The 20978-nt window shown below is 40.2% G+C and overlaps 1 protein-coding gene across 1 annotated transcript in view; it reads left to right on the forward strand.

The window, feature by feature from the left end:
* The first annotated feature begins 14291 nt into the window (after nt 1-14291).
* GRAP2 (GRB2-related adaptor protein 2) overlaps nt 14292-20978 on the forward strand; it is a 74085-nt gene continuing 67398 nt past the window's right edge. Inside the window, exon 1 of the mRNA XM_014963472.1 lies at nt 14292-14406. The gene's annotated coding sequence lies outside the window, so the exon portion shown is untranslated. The remainder of the gene's footprint in view (nt 14407-20978) is intronic.

Genomic DNA, 20978 nt, shown 5'->3' on the forward strand with positions numbered 1-20978 from the left:
GTGGGATTGAGGGACTGTCAGGGGAGAGCAATGAAACATCCATCTCTTAAGAAGGGAAGGCTGGGGGTATTGGAGTAGGGAAAAGAGGATGAGAGTTAAATAGGAGACACTGTCAGCAAAAGCAGCTACAGATTTAACAAGGACTTGGTTTCTGTTTCCCAGAGCAGCCATTCACCTACAGAAAAAAGCATCCTCAGAAAGTCTGAGTGCAACGCAGTCCTATATGTCACACAGAGTGCCACACTGTCCTTGCCACGGTCCCAGGCTTGATGTTGGTCTGATCTATGTACCAGAAAGCACTTACCAAGCCCTCAGCATGCTAAATAGCAGCATATGTGGGTGCAGATTTACAGGTAGAGCAGCTGCCACTTCCAGGATTCATGTATGCTTTCCTCTCCCTCTCCACCTGTGATTTTACCTTCTACACTGCTCCCGTGAGCGCTGCCTTGCAACCCAATGACAAGAATACACTGAGGACTAACTAAACAAGTGGGAAAGCCACCTTTATATTCTCCCTCTGCTTCCCAGGGCCAGCTGGGGATGTGTTCAGCCTCTGAGCTAATTAATTATGCCAGTTTGAAATAACCCTGCAGCCATTTATTGCCTTTCGGCATATTCCTTCTTTGGGATGCAGGAGTGTGTCTGGAACTGGCATAATTCCCCATCTGTGGAGGAATGCACTGATGTCTCTTTGAGAAAAGTTTTATGGCTCCTTTTCACTGGGAGACATGACAAAGAGTCCTTGTGGGCAACGTTCTGCTGTTTACTTGTCACATGCTAACGTGCTGATGCGAGATACTGGTGCATAACTAGGCACCCATCCAACTCGCATGAGAATGCAGATAAGATGCAATCATTTTGTTACATTATACTAAGTATTTTTAAATTATATTATGCTGTGAGAATTGCATTAATATTTTAACTAACTAGAAATCAATTTATTACTTTCAAGAACATATTAGAGATATGCAGATCTGAACTGTTGCACACCAGCTTTTTGCAACAAGCAGTATTGTCTTTTTGACTGTATACTTCCCAGCCCCAGTAAGCACGCAAGATGTATTTTTTTTCTATATAGTCTATTTGAGACAAAAGCCTTTCTGGTCTATACTTCCATGGTAGTGGCTTCTCTTTTATTCTGGAAATGCTTAGTATTTTCTTGTTGGTGGTAATGTGTCTCTATTGGAATCAAGTGCATCTTCCAGCATCTTCAGAGTGGTCACTCACCCTAGGATGCTCTGAGGTGATTTTCTACATGTTACAGAAGAGGGTGCAAAAATGTATCTGGCAGAGTGACATCTCCTCCAGCAGTGTGAGTGCTCTGAATGCCACTGTCATTCCCCAGTAATGAATGATGTTATCAGGGGCAAAACCAAGAGTCACTTCCTCAGCTCAGCTAACAAAACAAATGCATTTTTGTTTTCATGTGGATCTACAGACATCTCTCTAATTACGGATCTACAGACATCTCTCTAATTATGGACTTGCCTAGAAAATGTTAAAAATTATCGTTTTTAGCAGCAATTGTTTAATGTCTAGAAATAACTGTAAGGTTTTAATCCCCTCAAGGTCAAGGAACTCACAGAGGGGACTGGGTCAAGGAAAAGCTTTCTGTCCCCCTCGTGAAGCTGCTGATGTTTATGAGTAACTGCAGAGTTTTGGTTTGGTGATTGGTAAGCCAGAGCCTCTGCCCAGAACCATTTAAGTGAATATGCACAAATGCGTTGCCTGATTTTGAAATGCTCTGCTTAAGACAATTGTTACTGTTTTTCATTATTAGATTTTTAGCCTTTGCTGATAATACCTACCATTGAATAATGGTGACTTAAATTATAATGATTACTTAAACCCTCGACAACCTGAACTCTGTTGAAGCAGCTTGGCATATTCAATATTGTAGTCACCTGGGGTGATGGTAAGGATTGCCTGCAGCACAAAGGGTGATGCTCATAATATACACTCAACAGTGCAGGGCTGACATGCTTAGCTGAGCTATCCAGGAATCGACATTCAGCAAGCACTAGGAAGCAGACTGGGAGTGGAGAGAATGAAGGAATCTGAACGTGTAGCATGGACTTCATAAACTCACCTGGCCTTGGAGAAGGATAGAGAGACTTGCCAGCTGCCTGCATGCTATCCCCAGAGGAAGGTGTCAGCATTGCATTGCTCACTATAGTGTTTCCCAAAGATTGAAAGGCATTGGACGTAGAAGTAAGGTAGATGGTAGTCACAAAAGCTTTGCTACTGGATTGAAGATCTGACTTTGAGTTTTGATGGCTACTTGTGACATCTTTGGGGGATGGCAATCAAGGAAGATGGTTTTTGTGGCTTTCAGAGTGCTTGTAGCTAACAGCTTCTTAGAGGGAGGTTTCAGGGTGACACAGGAAGCAGGGTTTGAGGCAATATTATCTCCTTTCCTGTTTAAGCCCCCTGTCTGTGAAGTAGTTCAGTTTGTCTCTGAAAGGCAGGAAGCAACACCTGCAAGGCAGCAAATGAAAATATTGTCACAGAAAAGGAATGTATTGCAGATGGTAGGGGGGAGGATGTTGTAGTCGTGTTGGTCAGAGTGTAAATGGCTCAGCATAAACATGATCCTGCATTTCAATGCACTTTACAAATGGGTGTGTGCCACAGGAACATCTAAGCTGGCAGGCCAGCCAAACCAGCCAGCCTGACTGTGGCTCAGGGACTTTCTCAGCTAGAGGTGGTGCTTTTAGATATGGTGAGACCGAACAGATTCTTTCTCATTAACGTGTTCAGTCACTTTCTGCATCTAGGGAAACCTCTGGTGCTTACAACATCTTTTGGCAGGAAATTCCATAGTTCAACTATGCCTTACTTAAAGGGCTACCATTTTGTTTATTTTTTTATCTGTCACCTTTGTTTCTTTGCTCTTGTATTCAAGTCATTCCCTATCCACTCTCCTACTATTTTATCTGTCATTTTTAGGGGTCTGATGCCCATCTCTAACTTTCACAGTTCTGTTATATGATTCTGGGGACCAGGTTTGGGACAGGGGGATCAGACCTTCATGCAATATTGAAAATGCGGTAGCTCCATACATGTATACAGTTCTATAAGGATGATCAACTTTGGTCTCTGTTGCTTTCTTAATTGGTCAATGCCATTCCACCTGCTTTTTGGCCACTGATGAGCAATAAACTGACATTTTCACAGTTCTCTTACAATACTAAGACCTTGCTTTAAAGTGGTGATTTTCATCTCAAAACTAATCACAGTGGATGTAAAGTTACTGATTTTTCAAATGAATGGTGCTTTACCTACACTGTACCTCCCTCTGCCTCTTTATAACACTTCTGTTCAGTATTTTGGCAACTCTTTATCAATCTTTGTCTTTAATAATCTGATCAATTTAGACTTCTCAGCAAAGTCTGTCACCACATGGTATGTTCTTTTTCTAGATCACTTCTGAATATGTTGAATGGGACATGTCCCCATGTAGATTCTTAGGGGATATTTTTTTTTTTTTATCACTTCTGAATATGTTGAATATGTTGAATATGTTGAATGGAACATGTAGATTCTTAGGGGATATTTTTTTTTTTTTGTAACCACCTTCTACTACAAACCTTTTTTTTTTCCCTGTCTTTTACCTGTTACATGATCATTTGGGAACCTTTATCCCATGGCATGTTAGTTTCTTTAAGAATCTTAACTGAAGATTTTGTGGAATACCTTTGTATTCATAGAGAAGGAACGCTTGAGATTCTCACAGAGAGTGACTGCTCCAGCTGTGCCATGCTACAACTGGGGAAGAACTGACTGCTATCAAGTAGTTCTTTAGAATAATTTAAGGGAAACTGATGAATATCAAATTGCAATCACTATAGCAAATTGCACACAAGCATAGGTTGCTAAATCTAAGTTTATTTTCTATTAATAGAACACTAACAGTCAAAAAAGAAAGTTTCAATCTTGTTAGTCTGGTGAGGGATGAGCCAAGAAGAATTAGATTTGTTATTGGAATTTATAGGACAGTCTTTCTGATATACTTAAATGTTGAGGGAGGTGGCGCATCTGTAAATATTAACTGCTAAGGTACTTTTACTGATCAGGAATATAGAGTTTATATGGCTATAATCTTAATTTTATCCTTATACTGTGCATTCAGAATGGGCTCTGCATTCTAAGATTATAAACTTGGAGGAGTCTCATTTCCTCACTAATATGATCACTCTGTAATAAAAAACTATGTTGTTGGATCATGAATAGGATCATCAGAGCATAAAGCTTGACCTGCTGCTAAACCGTATGTTACTGTATTATGTTATAATGATGTAACTCCCTTCCCCCTACACACATAGTGCCTGTTAAGCACTCATTTCTTAATATTAAGCGAACCCAGGTGGCATTGTGAGTGACCCAAGTCTCCTCCTTGGTCTTCTCTGCTGATGCATGTTAAGATGACTTAGATGTTTATGTGGTGTGAAATGTGTGACTGGAATAAAACCACCAGACAGACTGTCAGCCAGAGACACTGACCCCATGGGGGGAAAGTAAAATATATTAAGTGAGATGAAAATAAGTAATTATTCCCCCATATTTTGCTGACTTGTTCTAATTCCAGTACTATCAATGGGGAATTTCATGCAATTTTGTCAAAAATAAGCAGGTAAATGAGTATTGTTGTCTGACATCAGAACAGGATATTGCAATAAACCTCTGCATGTTCAGTATTTTAGGACAGTGAAGCTTCTGGCTTGGCTGGATAAATTACTTGAAGGCCATCTCCTTGCCTAATAAAGGGAAATCATGTAGGTCTTGTCAGTTACGGCGCAATTCAGCAAAGTTAGAAAGGCTTGATATGTATTCAGACTGCTGTATGGTCTAAAGAAAAGCTCTGTTTTCAAAAAGTTACCTACAAGTAGCAATATTGATGAAAGAGTAAACTTTAAAAAAAAAAATAAAATTGAAAGTGGTGCAGCAGTGGGACACATCACTTTCCAACCTGCCTTGGCAATCCATAACAATACAGGAAACATTGTGTTCAGGTAATTGTTACACTTTCTCAAGATAAATCAATTTGGCAAAATTAAGTGCTGGTGACACAAAGGCAATAGGAGCAGTTTATCACACCAGCACTCTTGGTTCATTCTGAAACAAGGCACTATAGCAAAAAGGCTATTTTCAGTGAATTCCAAAGAAGTTGAGAATGACTTAGCGCTCCCTGAGATTTTCTTTTATTACTGAATAAAAAAAAATATGGTAAAACAGCAGTATTTAAGGTAACTAAATTTTCATTGATTAGAGTGTCTTATTCTACCGCTAAATGGACTGTGTTTACAGAGAATGGAGACTTCTCTTCTGGTAACTTAGTTACAGTCAGGAAGACCCTGATGGCTTCATTACATTTGAGACAGGACAGCACTGTGCAAAGTGTACGTCCAGGAGGACAATGAGGGTCTCTTTGTCATGAGAAAATTGCAAATATAGTTTAGAAGATGGGAATCTCTTAGCAAATTTATCTAACTCTCAGTAGCTCAGTAAGAACAGTAGTAAATCAAACACAACTATAAAACGTCAGTGTTAGAACACTTCCAAAAAACATGTTGGTTTTATATTTTAATTGCTTTTTTAATACTTTATAACTTTTGAGTTGATTTTTATAGTTTAGTGTCAGTATGCCGCTGTCAAGACAAGTAAAATTCTTTATCCATTCATGAAGGATTAAGACGCTCTCAATGTTTTTGATAGGGTGAGCAGATGGTTTGATGCTAAAAGTTCCTGACCACCAAAACTATGAAAAAGTTTACTTGCAATGGCATCTGGCAAAAAATCAAACTTTAGCCCAATTCATCAATAGAATGGATGTTTTCCACAGGGCTGACAATCTAGTATCCATATGATAAAAGCCCTTTATGAATCAAATTGCCTTACTTCTCATTAACTGTTGAACCAGTACGGCCATTATTGTGTTCTAATATAGAGCCTGACTTGCTGAAAAAGGATTTCGTCATGACTCTCCAAAGGAGGTCTAAATCAGCAAAGGCCTCAGCATGAGAAAAATAAAGATGAGCACCTGCATGACGTCCACTCTTTGGGATTTTATGATCAGTGCTCTAGGAAGTGAGCTGAAGTGATCAAATTATTGCAAATTAATCTGCAGCTTCTAAACACAGGCCTCGCATCTCTTCATGATTCATCATCCTGTGATCTTGTGAAACAAACAAGTGAGTTAGTCTTGGTCAAACAACAGGGATGACAGCTGATTCAATTTTTTTTTTTTTTCTATCAGAAAGAGAGCAATGAACTTGTCCAGAAACTTTAGGAAAAATAACTCTGTTGTAATGTTTTGTGGCACTTATGCCATGTATTGGCTTAAAGACAGTAGGTCAACTGAATCCCATGACAAGGTAAAGTCTTTGAGAGCTGTTTCTTTCCCCTGAAAACATTCATGATAAGATTTGTTATGCACCCACGGGATCACAGAATATGCTTTATATTATTTCCTGAGGAAAATATTTTCTTCTGTCCCTCTAAACAATAGCCTTGAAACATTTTTTGAGAAAATGTTTCAATGTTGCGTTCTGACTCATGAGAGGAAGATATCATGCTTCTCATGTTTTTTCTGTCCTTTGAGAAGGTAATCTCAAGGCCCCCACTGGAAGTGTTTGTAAAATGGCACGTTTCTTTGTCCATCCACAGTTAGCCCTGACCATTGGCTGCCATTGCATATATGGCTTGAGAGAAGTCCGGAGGCAGGCCACTCAGAATTAATACAGAAACTTTCTTGTAGGCTTAATGGACCCATTATTATTACTGAAAAATGCAAAATACCTTTTCTCTCTAATTAATATAATGTACTGTGGAGTGACATGGAAACTTTTTGTTGGTTATCTGGCTGCTCTTAATGCTGACTTCAAATTATAAATGCTTTAATACATCATAATACAGGTGATTTACAGAAACATTTGGCATGAAAACAAATGCCCATCTTAGTTTGAAAATAATGAACTAAAACCAACCAGTAAATTTGATTTTATGCAGACTCTTGCAAAGAAGTCATTCTAATGATGATATTGTGGTTCTTAATGGAGCGGCTCTCATCAACACACTAGGTCTCAGTCAGAGTACTGAGGATTATGCATTGGCAATGAAGTAAAATGTCAGGATTGAGGATCCTGTTTGTTTATAAACTAAGCCACAAGCATCAAAACTTGAAGTCAAAGAAAATGTGTGTGTGTATATATATATATGTAAAAAAAATTCTAAGCAGTTGACAGTACCACAGATGCACAGAATGTAGTTGAAGTGTGTATGCTGTGAAATCTAATGAGCAATCTTGCTGTTGCTGATGAAGCTCTTGTCAAGACTGAACAATTTATTCTTTATCACTGTGGCCATACCAGTGACAGCACAACTGTTAAAACCACCAGATTAGTTCTATTTTCCCGTAAAAAGTAAAAACAGTAGAAAACATTCTACCCACTCATCCCACATTGATGCAGCATATTCACTGAGCAGCCCTAAAAGTTAGCTGCTGGCACCAAATGGTCTTAAATGTGATCATTAGCAAACTCAGAGCCATGTGGAGAAGGAAAGGTAGAGAGAGATTTCCAGCCTGTGTGGAAAACTCTCCTAAAGGGAGAGTCATTGGAAGCTGCTTGCATAAAAAGGCTAAAAAGCCGTACATATATCCAGAAGCTGCCCCTCGGCATCGTGCTGTCTCACTGCAGTACAGCATAAAACACAATGGGCAGGTGGTAGGTACGCGGAGAAAGTGTGTTCAATTGAAAAAAGGAGTAAACATACCTACTTGGCATAGAAGAGATGCGTGAAAATTTTGTAGGACTATGTAAAAATTGCCTACAATCCATTTTTCTCTCAGCTGTGCAACAGAAGGTGCCATCTGCAGAAATCCAAGGGTCATATAGCATATGGTAATATTTTTTCCTTCTTTTCTTTAAATGGTAGGAAAAGTCAGTTAGCGTGACTCTCCTCCCTTACTCGTTTCTCTTCGTCGCTTTTTCATGGCAGATTTCTGACAACACAGCTATCCTAAGAGATACAAGTTGCTCATCATGACTGATGTGCAGAAGACCCCAGTGCAAGGGGCTTCTTAGACCTTCTGTTGGCAACTCCAAGCCTGGGGCACGCCGTTTTAGTCTATGCATAACAGCCATAGCAAAACTGCACCTTCTCAGCTGCAGTTTGGTTGTGTTCATGGCATACTCTGCCTACTGAAGTACAAAATGCAGTTTTGCATGTGACTTAGAGCTCCATTCAAATTAAGGGCACCTTAGTAATATGAGAGAATGATCTGTATGGGCACACGTGTGATGTGAGGCTTTCTTCCAGGTGAGCCAGTGCTGCAGTTTTCTTCTAATGGCTGCAATGTAATTCTGGGCTGCACAAGCTGATGTCACGCGAGTCCCAACAGCTGTGGTTTAGACAGGTCTGCACTTCTGTTTCCTTCTTGACTGATGATTTACTTTAGCTTGTCAGTGTAGGCATATACTGCGTTGTTCTTCATGCACTGCTAACCGGAGCTTTCTTTGAGGAAGCTAGATTTTTTTTGGGAGATTGTGTCTATAAGCAATTTCTCCAGTAGCGTGGATATCCCCAGTGACATATCCCATTAAAGATTACAAAGCAGAGTCAGCAAGCATGACACTAGATTTATTAAAAAAAAAAAAGTTTAAATTTATCTCTTGATTTGAGAATGTGCTAGTGAAAAAAAAAATTGCCTTCAATAATTACATTACTGCAAGAAATAGAGCTCAGAGATCATAGAAAGGCCAGTGTCATAATTGCTTGTAGTACTAAACAGTTGATACAGTGGGGAATTTAAATTGCTCAATGAACTGATTTAAAGGTAGATATGTTGTGTCCTTTGACAATGACTGCATATGTTCTACCAGACGCTCCATCTGAGACAGGTTTTTAATTCTTCTCTTTTCCTCTTTCTTCCACCACTTATACTAAGATGAGGTAATAATATCACTCCAGTAATGGAAAGACATGACATGTCTGTACAAATCTATACATTTTGAAAATCTTTCAGTATCTTAAATTTGGGTAAGCTTTTTCACTCGGGACCCTCATGCTACAGCTTCAGCAGAAACCACATCCAAAGGTCTTCCAGTTACACAACAATACATATACACCAGCTGATGCTGTCTTGCTTTCTCGTATTGGAACCTGGTGTGAAGCTGATGAGTATAATTTCTGTATGGCAGAGCTCCATCCGAGAAATGTCGTGGGTGCAGATCCTTTTCCTCTCCTGTGGTTTGGGTGGCTCTCATTCTTCACTGGACTCTGGTTCTCATGCTGGTAATTTATCCATGTAATGTAGATGCTGGCCTACCCACTCAAACTCTCCCATGGAAGATACGATACCAGGAAATGCTGCCTATTATCATTCACTTTCACTTAACTCCTCTCCTTCCTTTCTCTCTCTCCATCTTCCTCCTCCTTGCTCCCTCCAAACACTCATTTCCTTTTTGATATCAGAGAAGGGCAGAGGCAGTTAAGCAGGCAAATATGCTATCAGCCAAGCTTCTGCTATTCCAAGAAGCTCTATAAACCTCCTGAAAGAGAAACAGATTGTGTGTGAAGGGCAGCTTCTGTGCAGGACCCTCCTGAATTTTGTCCACAAAAGGAGGTGGCAGCTGTCACCTTCTACAAGCAAGCGAGCAGGCCTGCTGTGAAAATATCAAGGCTATTAAAGATTAAATGCTTTAAAGTTGGGTTGCTAAATTCTTCTGTGGATTTGCAAGAGACTGTGTGGCTTTCAAGAATGCTGGTGGTGTTTGAATTCAGCATGTTTGTCAAAGCTGAGGCAGGTGGGCTCCAGAGCATAGTTTGTAACCCTGCTTTGTGTGCCCAGACCCCTGCCCCACCTGTGTGTTCAGATGAGAACTAGTGTGCAAGGTCCTTTTCTGTGCCCAGGGGAGGGAGCCAGGGCGTGGTCTGATCTTGGCATCCAAGGGATGTGCAGAACACTACAGGTTGCACCAGCCTGTGGTGTCACCACTGGGACACAACCTTGAGCCCTGCACTGCAGCGATGACCATGGCATGCAGACCGCACCAGGGCGAGCAGCTGGCTGCAGACTGCTCTAGAAGAGCCAGGATCCATTAATTCCTGGTTTTGCACAAACATTTAGGCATCTAGTTTTAGGTTCCCAGGGCCAGGGCTTGGAGGGGGGCACTTGGAGGGGTTTATCTACTGCTCACTTTGTTTTCCTGCAAATCTTCCCCAAAAGAACAAATGCTGTGTTTTAATCGGCGCACAAAGCTGGAAGTACTAGGGCTTGGTGCATTTGACTTGGGTGATTCAAAATTTGATGAGTAGCTGTGAGAATGGCAGGGAATTCTGCGCTCTTTCTGATGGCCTCTAACCCTGGCTTTGCTGAGAGTTAAGAAGCTCTGGCCCAGCCACCTGAAACAATTTAGTCACTTTTCTTGTGCAGCAGCTCAGGGCATGCAGTTCTAATCAGAGACTCAACAAAGCAGACCTGTTTTAGACTTTAAATGATTGCTGAGCAACAACAGTACTAGGGGTTAAGTGAAATATGAAAATAACCCAAATTGAAAAATGGTACAGTTAAAAGCCTTATCTGATATTACTTTTTTTTTCCTCTGGAATTATGGAAGACAGTTTAAAGGACTTAAACAGAACTTTGTTGCTGCAAGAATAGACGACAGGAAAAGGCAGGCACTCAGAACAGACCTTTATTTTCTGACAATGGCTGGTTTTGAAGCACTAGATGTATTAAGTAGTTTTCTGCTAACTGAAACAGTAAAACTCAGTTATGAAACCATGTAACAGAAATTTGAAAGGTGTTATGTTTGTACAAAGATGGAAAGTCTGGGATATCCTAGGTTAGGCTGCAAATGGTTTGAAGAGGCAAACCATGTTTTCACTACTTCTTGCTGTCTCCTGATGTCCACCATGAAAAATCAGGCAGTAACAAAGCTTCAAGGCCAAGAAAAAGAGAGCCACTAGAGAATCAAAGCTACTGGTTAGAAAGAGAAGAATTTGCCAAATAGAAATATGGCAGTCCGTACAACAGCTTATGGATGATATACTTGATTTTACGTGGTTTGAGAGAGGTACCTAGACAGGCTTAAATATATATCTATGGAGCACTGGAGCAGAAACTGCTCTGTTACACTCTTTATATATGCAATAGCTAGTCGTAAAATTAATGTCTCATTGCTAAGAAAAGGTTGGGCACTCCTCTTCTAGAAAATTCAAAATGCTGTAAGAAAAGATATCAGAGAGAATGTAAAAGGCAGAGTCTACACACAAAAAAATCTCCACATAAAAAGCTATTTGTGTTGTGAAAAGGAAAATGAGCCAAGACAATCCCTTGCATTTAGAACAACAACCATGGTTCTTACAAATTCCATGGTTTGGCAGGAGTTTAATTTTGGCAGTGTACTCAACATAAACAAAAAATGCGAGTCTCTGGGACACGGTGGGCAGTGCTGCAGTGGAAGATTAGTGGGCTATCAGATTGATGTGTATTTTTTTCTGTTAAAGGCAGGCGCACAAGCCAGCAAATGGGGCATTTGAAAACAACAATAGGCAGTGAAAACAAAAAAAAAAATGTGTATATAGCAGTGAGCGCACCCTTTTTAATACAAAGCAGGAGAGAGGTGTATTTTGTAGTACACGAAAAACTATGTAACAATCTGAAAATATTCCGGTATTGGTCCTGCAAGCAATATCCTCTTCTGGGACCAAGAAGCAAATAACTGAGGGAGAATACGAAGTTGTTTCAGAGGGATGCAATTCTTCTCACCAAAGAAATATGTTTTGCCCCTATGATTAGAAAAGGTCTCCTCTTAAGCCGGAGACTTCAGGAGGAGCTGGGTAGACCTGCTGCCTGCTAACAGAGAGGATGCTATCAGAGCCTTACCCAGTGCTTGCGGCAGGCTTTCAGGCAGTGGCTGTCAGCCTCCCGCCGCACGTGAAGCCTCAGATGCTATTTTCAAGTATGTTCACATGCTCCCCACTCGTGAGAAGCGCAGGTTCATTTGTTTATCACAAGCCAGGAGTGTGAAAGTGCTTGTAAATTGCACTCTGCCATCTCGCCCACGTGGGGCCCTCCTTTCTCTGGGCAAGGACCTTGCCAGTGTTGCCTCCTTTCCTCGAGCTGCTATGTTGCCATCACCTCCTGCTTTAGCGCAGCTCCCCACATGGGCCCTGAAGGCAAGCACCATGCTCAAGCAGCCCTTGAAGTTGTCGCAGGTACAAAGGCTAGTGGGGTTTCAGCAGAGTCTCCTGGCAACTTCTGAAGTGTCCAGAGCGGCCTGCTTTGCTCCCAACAAACAAAAACATACACTCTCCAGATTGCGTTATAGCTGAAGTTCCCCAGCAATACAATTTGTGTTAACAAAACATCAAAGTCATTGTCAATTTGTCTTTACTCACAAACAAGGAGTGAAGGCAAGACTCCCTGGATTGCTGAACTAAGTAGTTTTCTACCCAAATTACCCGCCTGAATCAGCAACCTGACCGTGCAAAGCTGTCTAATGGGCAGAGGGCTAGAAACCACAACAAAGAGGTTCCAGCACTGAGGTAGTAAGTGACAATTCAGTTTGTTTGCACCCCTTTGAGGCGAACAGAAGCGTAGCCTTTGTAACAGCGTGGTTAACATTGGAGATTGGTGGCGTGCACATCACAGGTGCTGTAAAAACTGAATGTCCGTGTGTTGAAATAAAGCAGACGTCATTGACTGAAATCCACAGGATTAAGAAAGGGTCATATATTTTTGTCTGAGAGATGAGCACTCGCTGAAACCAGCCACAAAGCGTGGTGGGTATTGTGTTGGGCAAGGGCAGCCTGCCACGGCCTAACCCTAGCCATGACCAGGAATAAAAGTTACTCTTTACAATATGCATGTTATTTGAACATAAATCTGGATGGCTGCTGGCATAAATTACTGTTTTTCCCACAGGTTATAAAATTAATCTTATCAACAATATATGCTACAAATATTAGTTCCTGGATACTTTTCCTCTTCGGTGACTTTTCTTGTTGTCTAGTTAGTACAGAGATAAAGGTTCAGTACCTTCTTGTTCAGTAATTTATTTAGTCTTTTCAAAACAGCTTGAGAATTAACACTGAATTTGCTGGGAAGAGAATTTGGAGGAATTTAACGTATTCATTGAGCCAAAGACTGGGGACAAATTACTAAAGACATTTGGGAAGTGGGATATCTGTGTTCTAGTTGTGAACACTTAAGTGTTTAATTCAAAGTGAGCAGTGTTATTAGTGAGAAAAGAGTTACATTGCAATCTTCTCTAAGCAAATAGTTAAAGCATTCTCTTATAAAAAAAAAAGGCACCTTTTGTCAATAGTTTTAAAGCTACTGCATCTCACATTTTTTGGTAAGCTGTAGCTTTTTACACATTTGGTAAGGTTCATGGTAGTTCACTTCCTTTGCTTTGTTTTCAGTCAAAGATGCCTGAAACAAGGAAAACATATCTTGGTTTGGATTGAACTTTTTTTTTTTCTTAATTGAAAAAAATTGGTTTGGATCAGACAAAGGAAAGTACTTTTCTTCTGCGTGCTGAAACAGCTGGAGGAAATTGTTCATACAACCCTAATGCTAGCCCGTTGGGGGGGAATAAAGAGAGGAGAACAAGATTTATTCATGTTCAATGATCTAAAGCCTCTGTGACTGTAAGATTCTTAGCTAGTGGTGACTTGGCATGATCCGTGGCATCAAATATATTTTAGGAGCCAGGCCTCTTCCGATGGCCTGCCATTTGTATAGCAAAAATTCATTAAAGCAGGGACAGAGATTATAGAAAGAAACCGCACTGGTACTCGCATTTGGATTTTATTTACTGTCCTAATTGCTTCCTCACACCCCACACTGCGTGAACCAGCTCGTATTCAGAAGAGGCAGAGCCGTGCGTAGGAGATTGGAAAAAGCTGGGCTCTTGAGCCCTGAGACGGCTTTCTGTGGACAGGACCATGCTGCTTCTGGATCCTAATTAGCTCGTCTGTGTGGTGCAATATTGGGCTCGGTGAACCTGCCCTGCCTGGGCAGCAGCTCAGGGCTCCCCGCGTCGCGCTCTGATGCAGATACCCAAACACTCACAGGAAGTCAGCAGGCCAAAGGAATGTTTTCTGCAGACCAGATCTGTACATTTAACAGATCTGTTAAACAAAGGCTTGGCTCAGCCTTTGTGCTGTGAACTTTCCCAGTTCAGTCGTTTTAGACTTCTTTTTTAATTTTTTTTTTTCTTTTTTTTTTTTTTAAGAAGACGACAAACGGGTTACCAAAAGGGTTAGCTGAGGAGAGTCTTTCTCAGAGAAGCACAGTGCTGTGGATGTGATCTGAAAATTCATCTTTGGCCCTGACACTGAGGACGGAAGCATTTGGCTGTTTAGACAAGTCTTTCTTACTTCTGTCTCTCAAAGGTACATGGAAATTATTTTAAATGCTTCATAATGCAAGTTGTAGAGCAGCATATTGAGCTTGTGCTGTCAGGCAGTTAATGTTTAAAAATCACTTATTTTCTGTTTTCATTGCTGTACCTCAGAAGAAATATATGCTGGTTTATCTAAACAGAAATAGATCTGATTACTTTGCTTGCAAAAACTGCCTGTAATGTAGTTGAAGGGTTTGTTACTGGCCTTTTTTCATTTCCAAATGAAGTAAAGAAGAATTAATTGCTCAGCTGCTACTCTGACATCAAGGAAAACTAACCCATAGAAATTGTTCTGACATAGCTTAGAAATGGGCTGGATGCCAGCGAGGGAACATAGGGAAGCTAAAAGCAATATAATTTTGCTTTATGCAGTTCTCTTATTGCTGCACTACTGCAGTGCAGCCTGCTAGTTAGGGCCTGAGTGTCTTAAACTTGTTTTTCTTGCTCCTAAAGCCGTGGGCAGCTTTGGTACATTAAGACAAGGGACAATGAACTTGATACCATCTTAAGAGACTTCAGCGTGCTTAACCTCTCATGGGCTGGGAAAATGAATTTAGAAAAAATTACATACTCAAATTTCACAGATTGTCTCAATAAAGCCAAAACTTTTAACAGATCCTTGGGTAGCTTTTAAAAGAATAGAAAATCAAAGCATGACCAGGTCAAGGAGAATGGTAGGGCAGCAGGTTTGTTTAGACTACACATTTCAGGAGCTAAATGTGGTTTAAGCTAGAGAGAAGTCAAGTTGTTCTAGACATCTAGACACATGAGAAAAAATAATGTGGTTGTCACTGCCTACCTTGAAGAGAACAGCACTTGAGCATCACACTTGTGTACTCTTGGAGAACGCTTGGAAGACCAGACCAGTGGTCTGACTGCCATAATCCTCATCTGTGTTAAGTCTGAGCAGAAAGTTATAGGAAGGGCTGTAGGTGTGACTTGCTCTCACTTGTAGTGGGTAGGAATCTGATACTCAAACACAGAATTGCTTCTTTAGTGTCCCGGTATGTGAAAAAAAATGGATCTATAAATGCAGCTGAGAGAATGGCTTCTCCCTGCAGCTCTATTCCAAGCCCCATGCTTTAAGTCTATTCCTCCCTTCAAAGAGATGCCTCCTAGCAAACTCAGGGCTATTTTTACAGAGCAATCTCTGAAGATGCTGAAGAAAAAATTAGAGGCAGAGAAATCTCCTCTTTAGACATAACCAATCAAAAAATGCTGTCACTGTACCATGCCTGTGGGCTGACTCTGGTGCCCACGGTTTGGTTTTTTTTTTGTGTGTGTGTGTGTGTGTGTGGGGCAGGGCAGTTTAAAAGGAACTAAAATTCAAGTGCTTTGCTATGGCTCTTCTAGTATAAGGGCAGAGGAACTTGTGTTCTGGAGCACTTTTTGGCTGCAGCTGGTGCCAGAGAAAGGCAAAACTAAGCTGCTAGATCCGTTTCAAAAGTTACCGCAGGGAAATACGATGGTCTGAGTTATAAGCCATCTTCTGTTTCATTAGAGAGGCTAGCCTCAAATTTTACTGCAATGCACTGCAGGTAACCAAGCTTCCAGAGTGGGAAATGTGAACAACAAAATTAGTTTTGTTTTCAAAGAAAGGGAAGATTGAGAAAACAAAATGAAGATTTCTTAAGTTTCATATGACTGTAGTCATACCTTGCTGTGTATCACAAGAGTCAATTAAATGCTGCAGGTTTTTTGGAAGCGCTCCTGATTCCCAGACGTTCTCTCTTTGGGGTTTTAACAGTGGTTTAACTGTCGTAGCTTTATCTAGAGCTAAGCAGCTTGCACCAATTTCAGGTTGCCGCTGCTTATTAAAAATTGAACTATACCTTTTCTCTGTTCTGAAGGGATATAGCTGAGGTTCTGAGCAGCTCTGAAATTGAGTTTGTAAGTAGGAAATACACATGGCATTTCCTAGACTGCACGAGCAAAACAAGCATTGGGGGCTGCTTTTGCAAAGCTACAATGACTTTAACTGAGAACACTGCTAGTTTTCCACCATTTTGTCCCCAAGAAAAATTGGACTGAAAAAGAAGTAGCCTTGTTTCTAGTAATTTTGTTCCTAGAAATTAACTACTTGCTGGTAAGCTGCAATTCAGGCAAGTACAGTTCAGGCAGCCACAGACAATTCTAAGCAAAATTGTGTCACTTGCTCCCTCCACTTATGATTTGACTGTTGCCTTCTCACAAAACAAAATTAAGCTCTTCAAAGACTGTTTATTAAACTGGTTTTGTTCATAGCAAAATGAAGACCTCATAGGAGTCTCCAGGCACTACAACAGTACAAATAATTATTTTTAAAAAATGCATTTCTTCATCACTGGACCTTTTACTACTGTCCTTGCTCTCCTAATGTAATAGTAATAATGAACAAAATGCATAGAAAAAAGTTTTTCAGAATAGAAAGTCAAGACCAATAGCCTAATTTATAATAACTTGATAAAATGCAATTTTTTAAATTTAAAAAATAACAAAATAATAAAAATAATGATCTCCTTATTGCTAGGAATGCAAAAATACATTTTCACATTCTACCTGTGGATATTCGTAAGTCAGCTAAGTTACCTCCAAATACCATCACCTACTTAAGCTAATGAGCTGACTTCATGCTGAAGCACATGAAAAATATTTCATATGTTTTGTTTTACAAGATTCAAAGGTACAGGTCATAATCTCCACCAAAAAGACAGTAACAAATAGTTTAGAGAAGATAGTGTCTTGATTTAATTGAGATTATTGCCAAGAGAATGTGATCTAGCAGTTGGAGACAGAGCTGTTTGCTATCTAGATGCTGATAATATAACTGGTAATACATGAGATTGATGATATGTTCTTCAGTTAATACCAGACAACATATAGAATTTGGGATGCATGAGAGGTATGAGGAGAAGTATAATGCTGATGCTCTGTTACTGCCTTGCTTTTTTATCATTTTGTTAGATTATTTATGCTGAATTCCTTCCTCTGGCTAGACTCTATTCTATGCTTTTAACACGTGGGGTAAGAGCAAGAATGTGTATGTTATGCAGTCAAATTGATAAGAACCAAGACAAGCAACAATATAGAAAACAGAGTGGCAATTTCCTGCATTAAATTCACTGCATTTTAAGATAGGTGTTTGCTAAGGCATTGTGAAAATATTTATGTCCATTACTCCAATGTTTGTGGGACAGACCCTATATTCATAAGAGTACAAGTCTCTTAAATTTATTTGAGGCTTTCTAATATGATAAAATGACTATTTCTCTCTTCAGGATAAATGCAAGGAGATTGCAGTCCTGTGTATAGTTAAGCTTTTCTATTCTTTTGGCTCTTTAATTGGTTTTTACTGCAGCAGTTTTTGTGGTGACCTATTGTATCACCAGGAGTAAAAATGAACCTTTTTGTCATTGCATTACCACCACCCCCACCCCCAGACTTTTCACAGGCTTTTTAGAATGAAATTTATGGCCTGCTTTATATGCACAATTAATAGTAAGACATTCTCCTATGTTTTTGTAGTCAAAGGCAAGGAATAAAATTCAACAGGATTTTTTCTTCTGTATACATTTCCTATATGCATACCTAAAGACAATTTTACAGCTAAACTAAGTCTTAAGTTTCATGTCTTTCATTTCACATCTTCATTTTGTATGTAAAGAGTTACTGAAATCCCACTGAATGCATAAAATATCAAAATCCAATTCACTTTCTAATCACTGAGATTTCCTTCATCTGACTCCTCCTCATTTTTCATCTCTAAGGAAACAAGCATTGCCATGAAAATAGTCTCTTGGTTTTCTGACAGTTCACTTGTTCCCACTACTGATTCTTCTTTCACCCCATGTCTTATATTTACCATCTTAGCCCTCTGCTTGTGACATCAATGGTGACGTTGCAGAGGACTCTCATTGGAGATGCAGGAGACGAGGCAGCAGAAGGAAGAGGTGGACTGTCCTCAAAGGAGCTGATTTTAGTCCCAGTGAAATAGAAGGAAGGAAAGCACAGAACATATTGGGGGGAAGTTGAACTGCTCCTACATAAAAAGGTATTTTAAGCTCATGTCAGCTGTTAGAAATCCATATACAGAAATCACTGTTTCAGGGACTGCTTCCATTACACTAGCACTATGCAAAATGGATCTGAAAAATATTAACAATAATTTTTTCTCAATAAACCTAAGAATTTTGCTTTCAAGCTTCCTGGCCTGAAATCCCCTTTCATGTCAGTTGGCTCTGATCCTTGTTTCTATTTTTCTGCCTCATCTTCCTCTTTTCCTACATCTGTCTGCTTCCAAAAAAGCTCCCCTGCTACACGTCCTGCCGAAACCACTCTTCTGTATCTTTTAAAAATGCCCCCCTTGCAGTGCTGAATGTCTCTAGAGGCTGAGTTTGGTACTCCACTGTATTGTTCTCTGTTTTGCAATAGGTAATGTAATGATATGCTTCTTAACATGAGAAGCTGGAAAATGTAAAGGAAAACGATATCTATGAACAAGCAAAGATGGTAAAAATCTATATGCAACTTTAACTAACTTTAACACCATGGGGTAGAAATTTCACGAAAAAGGAGTTAACCTCTGCATCTGCACTTGTGAATAGTTGCTTGAATCAAACCAAACCTCTGCTGAAATCCCTGTTCATACCACTTCTTCCTGGTGGACTGGACTTTACTTTTAACAAGATATCATAATATATGGGGTAGAACCTGTTTTGGTTTCTGTACTAATACTTCATTAAGCAATAATTTTCAAAACAGACTTCTTTTGACAAACTTCAGGAAGTTGAAGTTGACCAGGATATATGCCCTGTTCAAGCTGTGCACATTTTAAGCATCATACTTTTGCTCTTTTGTTAACCACTGGTAGCCATTCATCTACGGAGCTTCTGGCAAAACAGCATGATGATAAAGTGGTAGTGGAGGGTATCTGCTTATCTTCACTGAACACTATCAAGTCATGATGAAAAAGAAATAAAGAAATCATAAAAGGAAGAGTGAATGTCCATATGCGAGCCACTCTGATCATTATGAGGCTTATTTTTTTCATGCATTTTAAGTTGGAGGAGGAGGAAGGGTGAGGTGGTTACAAATTGCAATCTATTTGAACTGTTGGCTCAAGTGCCAATATTTTTAAAATATTTAAGACAGCAGATGATTGCATGTGTGACCATGAGAAATTCAGGTGATTAGAAGCAGATATTTAACACCAAAAATAATTGAATGCTTGTTTCTCTTGTCTGCAACAGGGGCTAGGGGAGAGTAGAATATCTCCCCTGCTGCAGGTAGTGGTATCAGCAGTGCTTCTCCTGCAACGAGAGCTGCTCTTCCTTTGCGTCGTTATAGCAAGAAAACAGCACCCTTCAGTGAGCCCTCACAGGCTTCTCTGATTGCCTGTAAAACAATGCAGAGGACCTATTTAGTAGACCTGATATACTAAAGGGTAACTTTCATGCTTAGACTAAATTTCACTCTAAATAAATAAATAAATCTTCATACTGCATTTCCATAGCTTTTATTGAAAAGATATGTTTTACAAAGGGCTGTCTTTTATCCAGGTGACAGTTTTATTTCTGTTGATAGTGCTTCTAATACTTTGCATTTTATCATATCCTTTGTGTTAAAGCACTTAAGGATTAAATTAAATGAGCTGCATGGCACTGTTGTGTAATAGGCTATAAAAGGGCTAGACACATCTGGAATGGGAGAAGGCACTGTGAAACCACACCTGGAGCATTCCCAAGTACCTAAAGGAGAGAATCATAGAATCATAGAATGGTTTCGGTTGGAAGGGACCTTAAAGATCATCTAGTTCCAACGCCCCTGCCATGGGCAGGGACACCTCCCACTAGAGCAGGTTGCTCAAAGCCCCATCCAGCCTGGCCTGGAACACCTACAGGGATGGGGCATCCACAACTTCCCTGGGCAACCTGTTCCAGTGTCTCAGCACTCTGACTGTAAAGAATTTCTTTCTAGTATCTAATCTAAACCTCCCCTCTTCCAATTTAAAACCATCACCCCTTGTCCTCTCACTACACTTCCTGACAAAGAGTCCCTCTCCAGCTGTCCTATAGGCTCCCTTAAGATATTAATAGGCCGCTATAAGGTCTCCCTGGGGCCTTCTCTTCTCCAGGCTGAACAACCCCAGCTCTCTCAGCCTGTCCTCACAGGAGAGATGCTCCATCCCTCTGATCATCTTCGTGGCCCTCCGCTGGACCTGTTCCAACAGATCCATGTCCTTCCTGTGTTGAAGACTCCAAAGCTGGACACAGTACTCCAGGTGGGAATATAGCCTGTTTGGACATCACTCTTATTAGGAAATTCACATCTGATATGTCTGCCTAGGCATGGAAACTTTGGCACAGGCCAGTGAAATATATCTGAGGTCATGTGGAAAGAGGACTTATATCTCTTAACTCTGTCAAAAAGGTTGGACAGGTCTTCAGGTGAAATGATTGCATATTGCCCTTATGAAGTGAGTTGATTGATGTCTGTTTTCATACGGTGAAATTCCAGTTGACTTTCCCTTGAAGTTGGTTTGATTTTTTTAAGCAGAAATCAGAAATTGATAACAGGCTTCTA

Source organism: Calidris pugnax, unplaced genomic scaffold (genome assembly GCF_001431845.1).
Source record: "Calidris pugnax isolate Ruff unplaced genomic scaffold, ASM143184v1 scaffold44, whole genome shotgun sequence".
In the NCBI taxonomy this organism is placed as follows: Eukaryota; Metazoa; Chordata; class Aves; order Charadriiformes; family Scolopacidae; genus Calidris; species Calidris pugnax.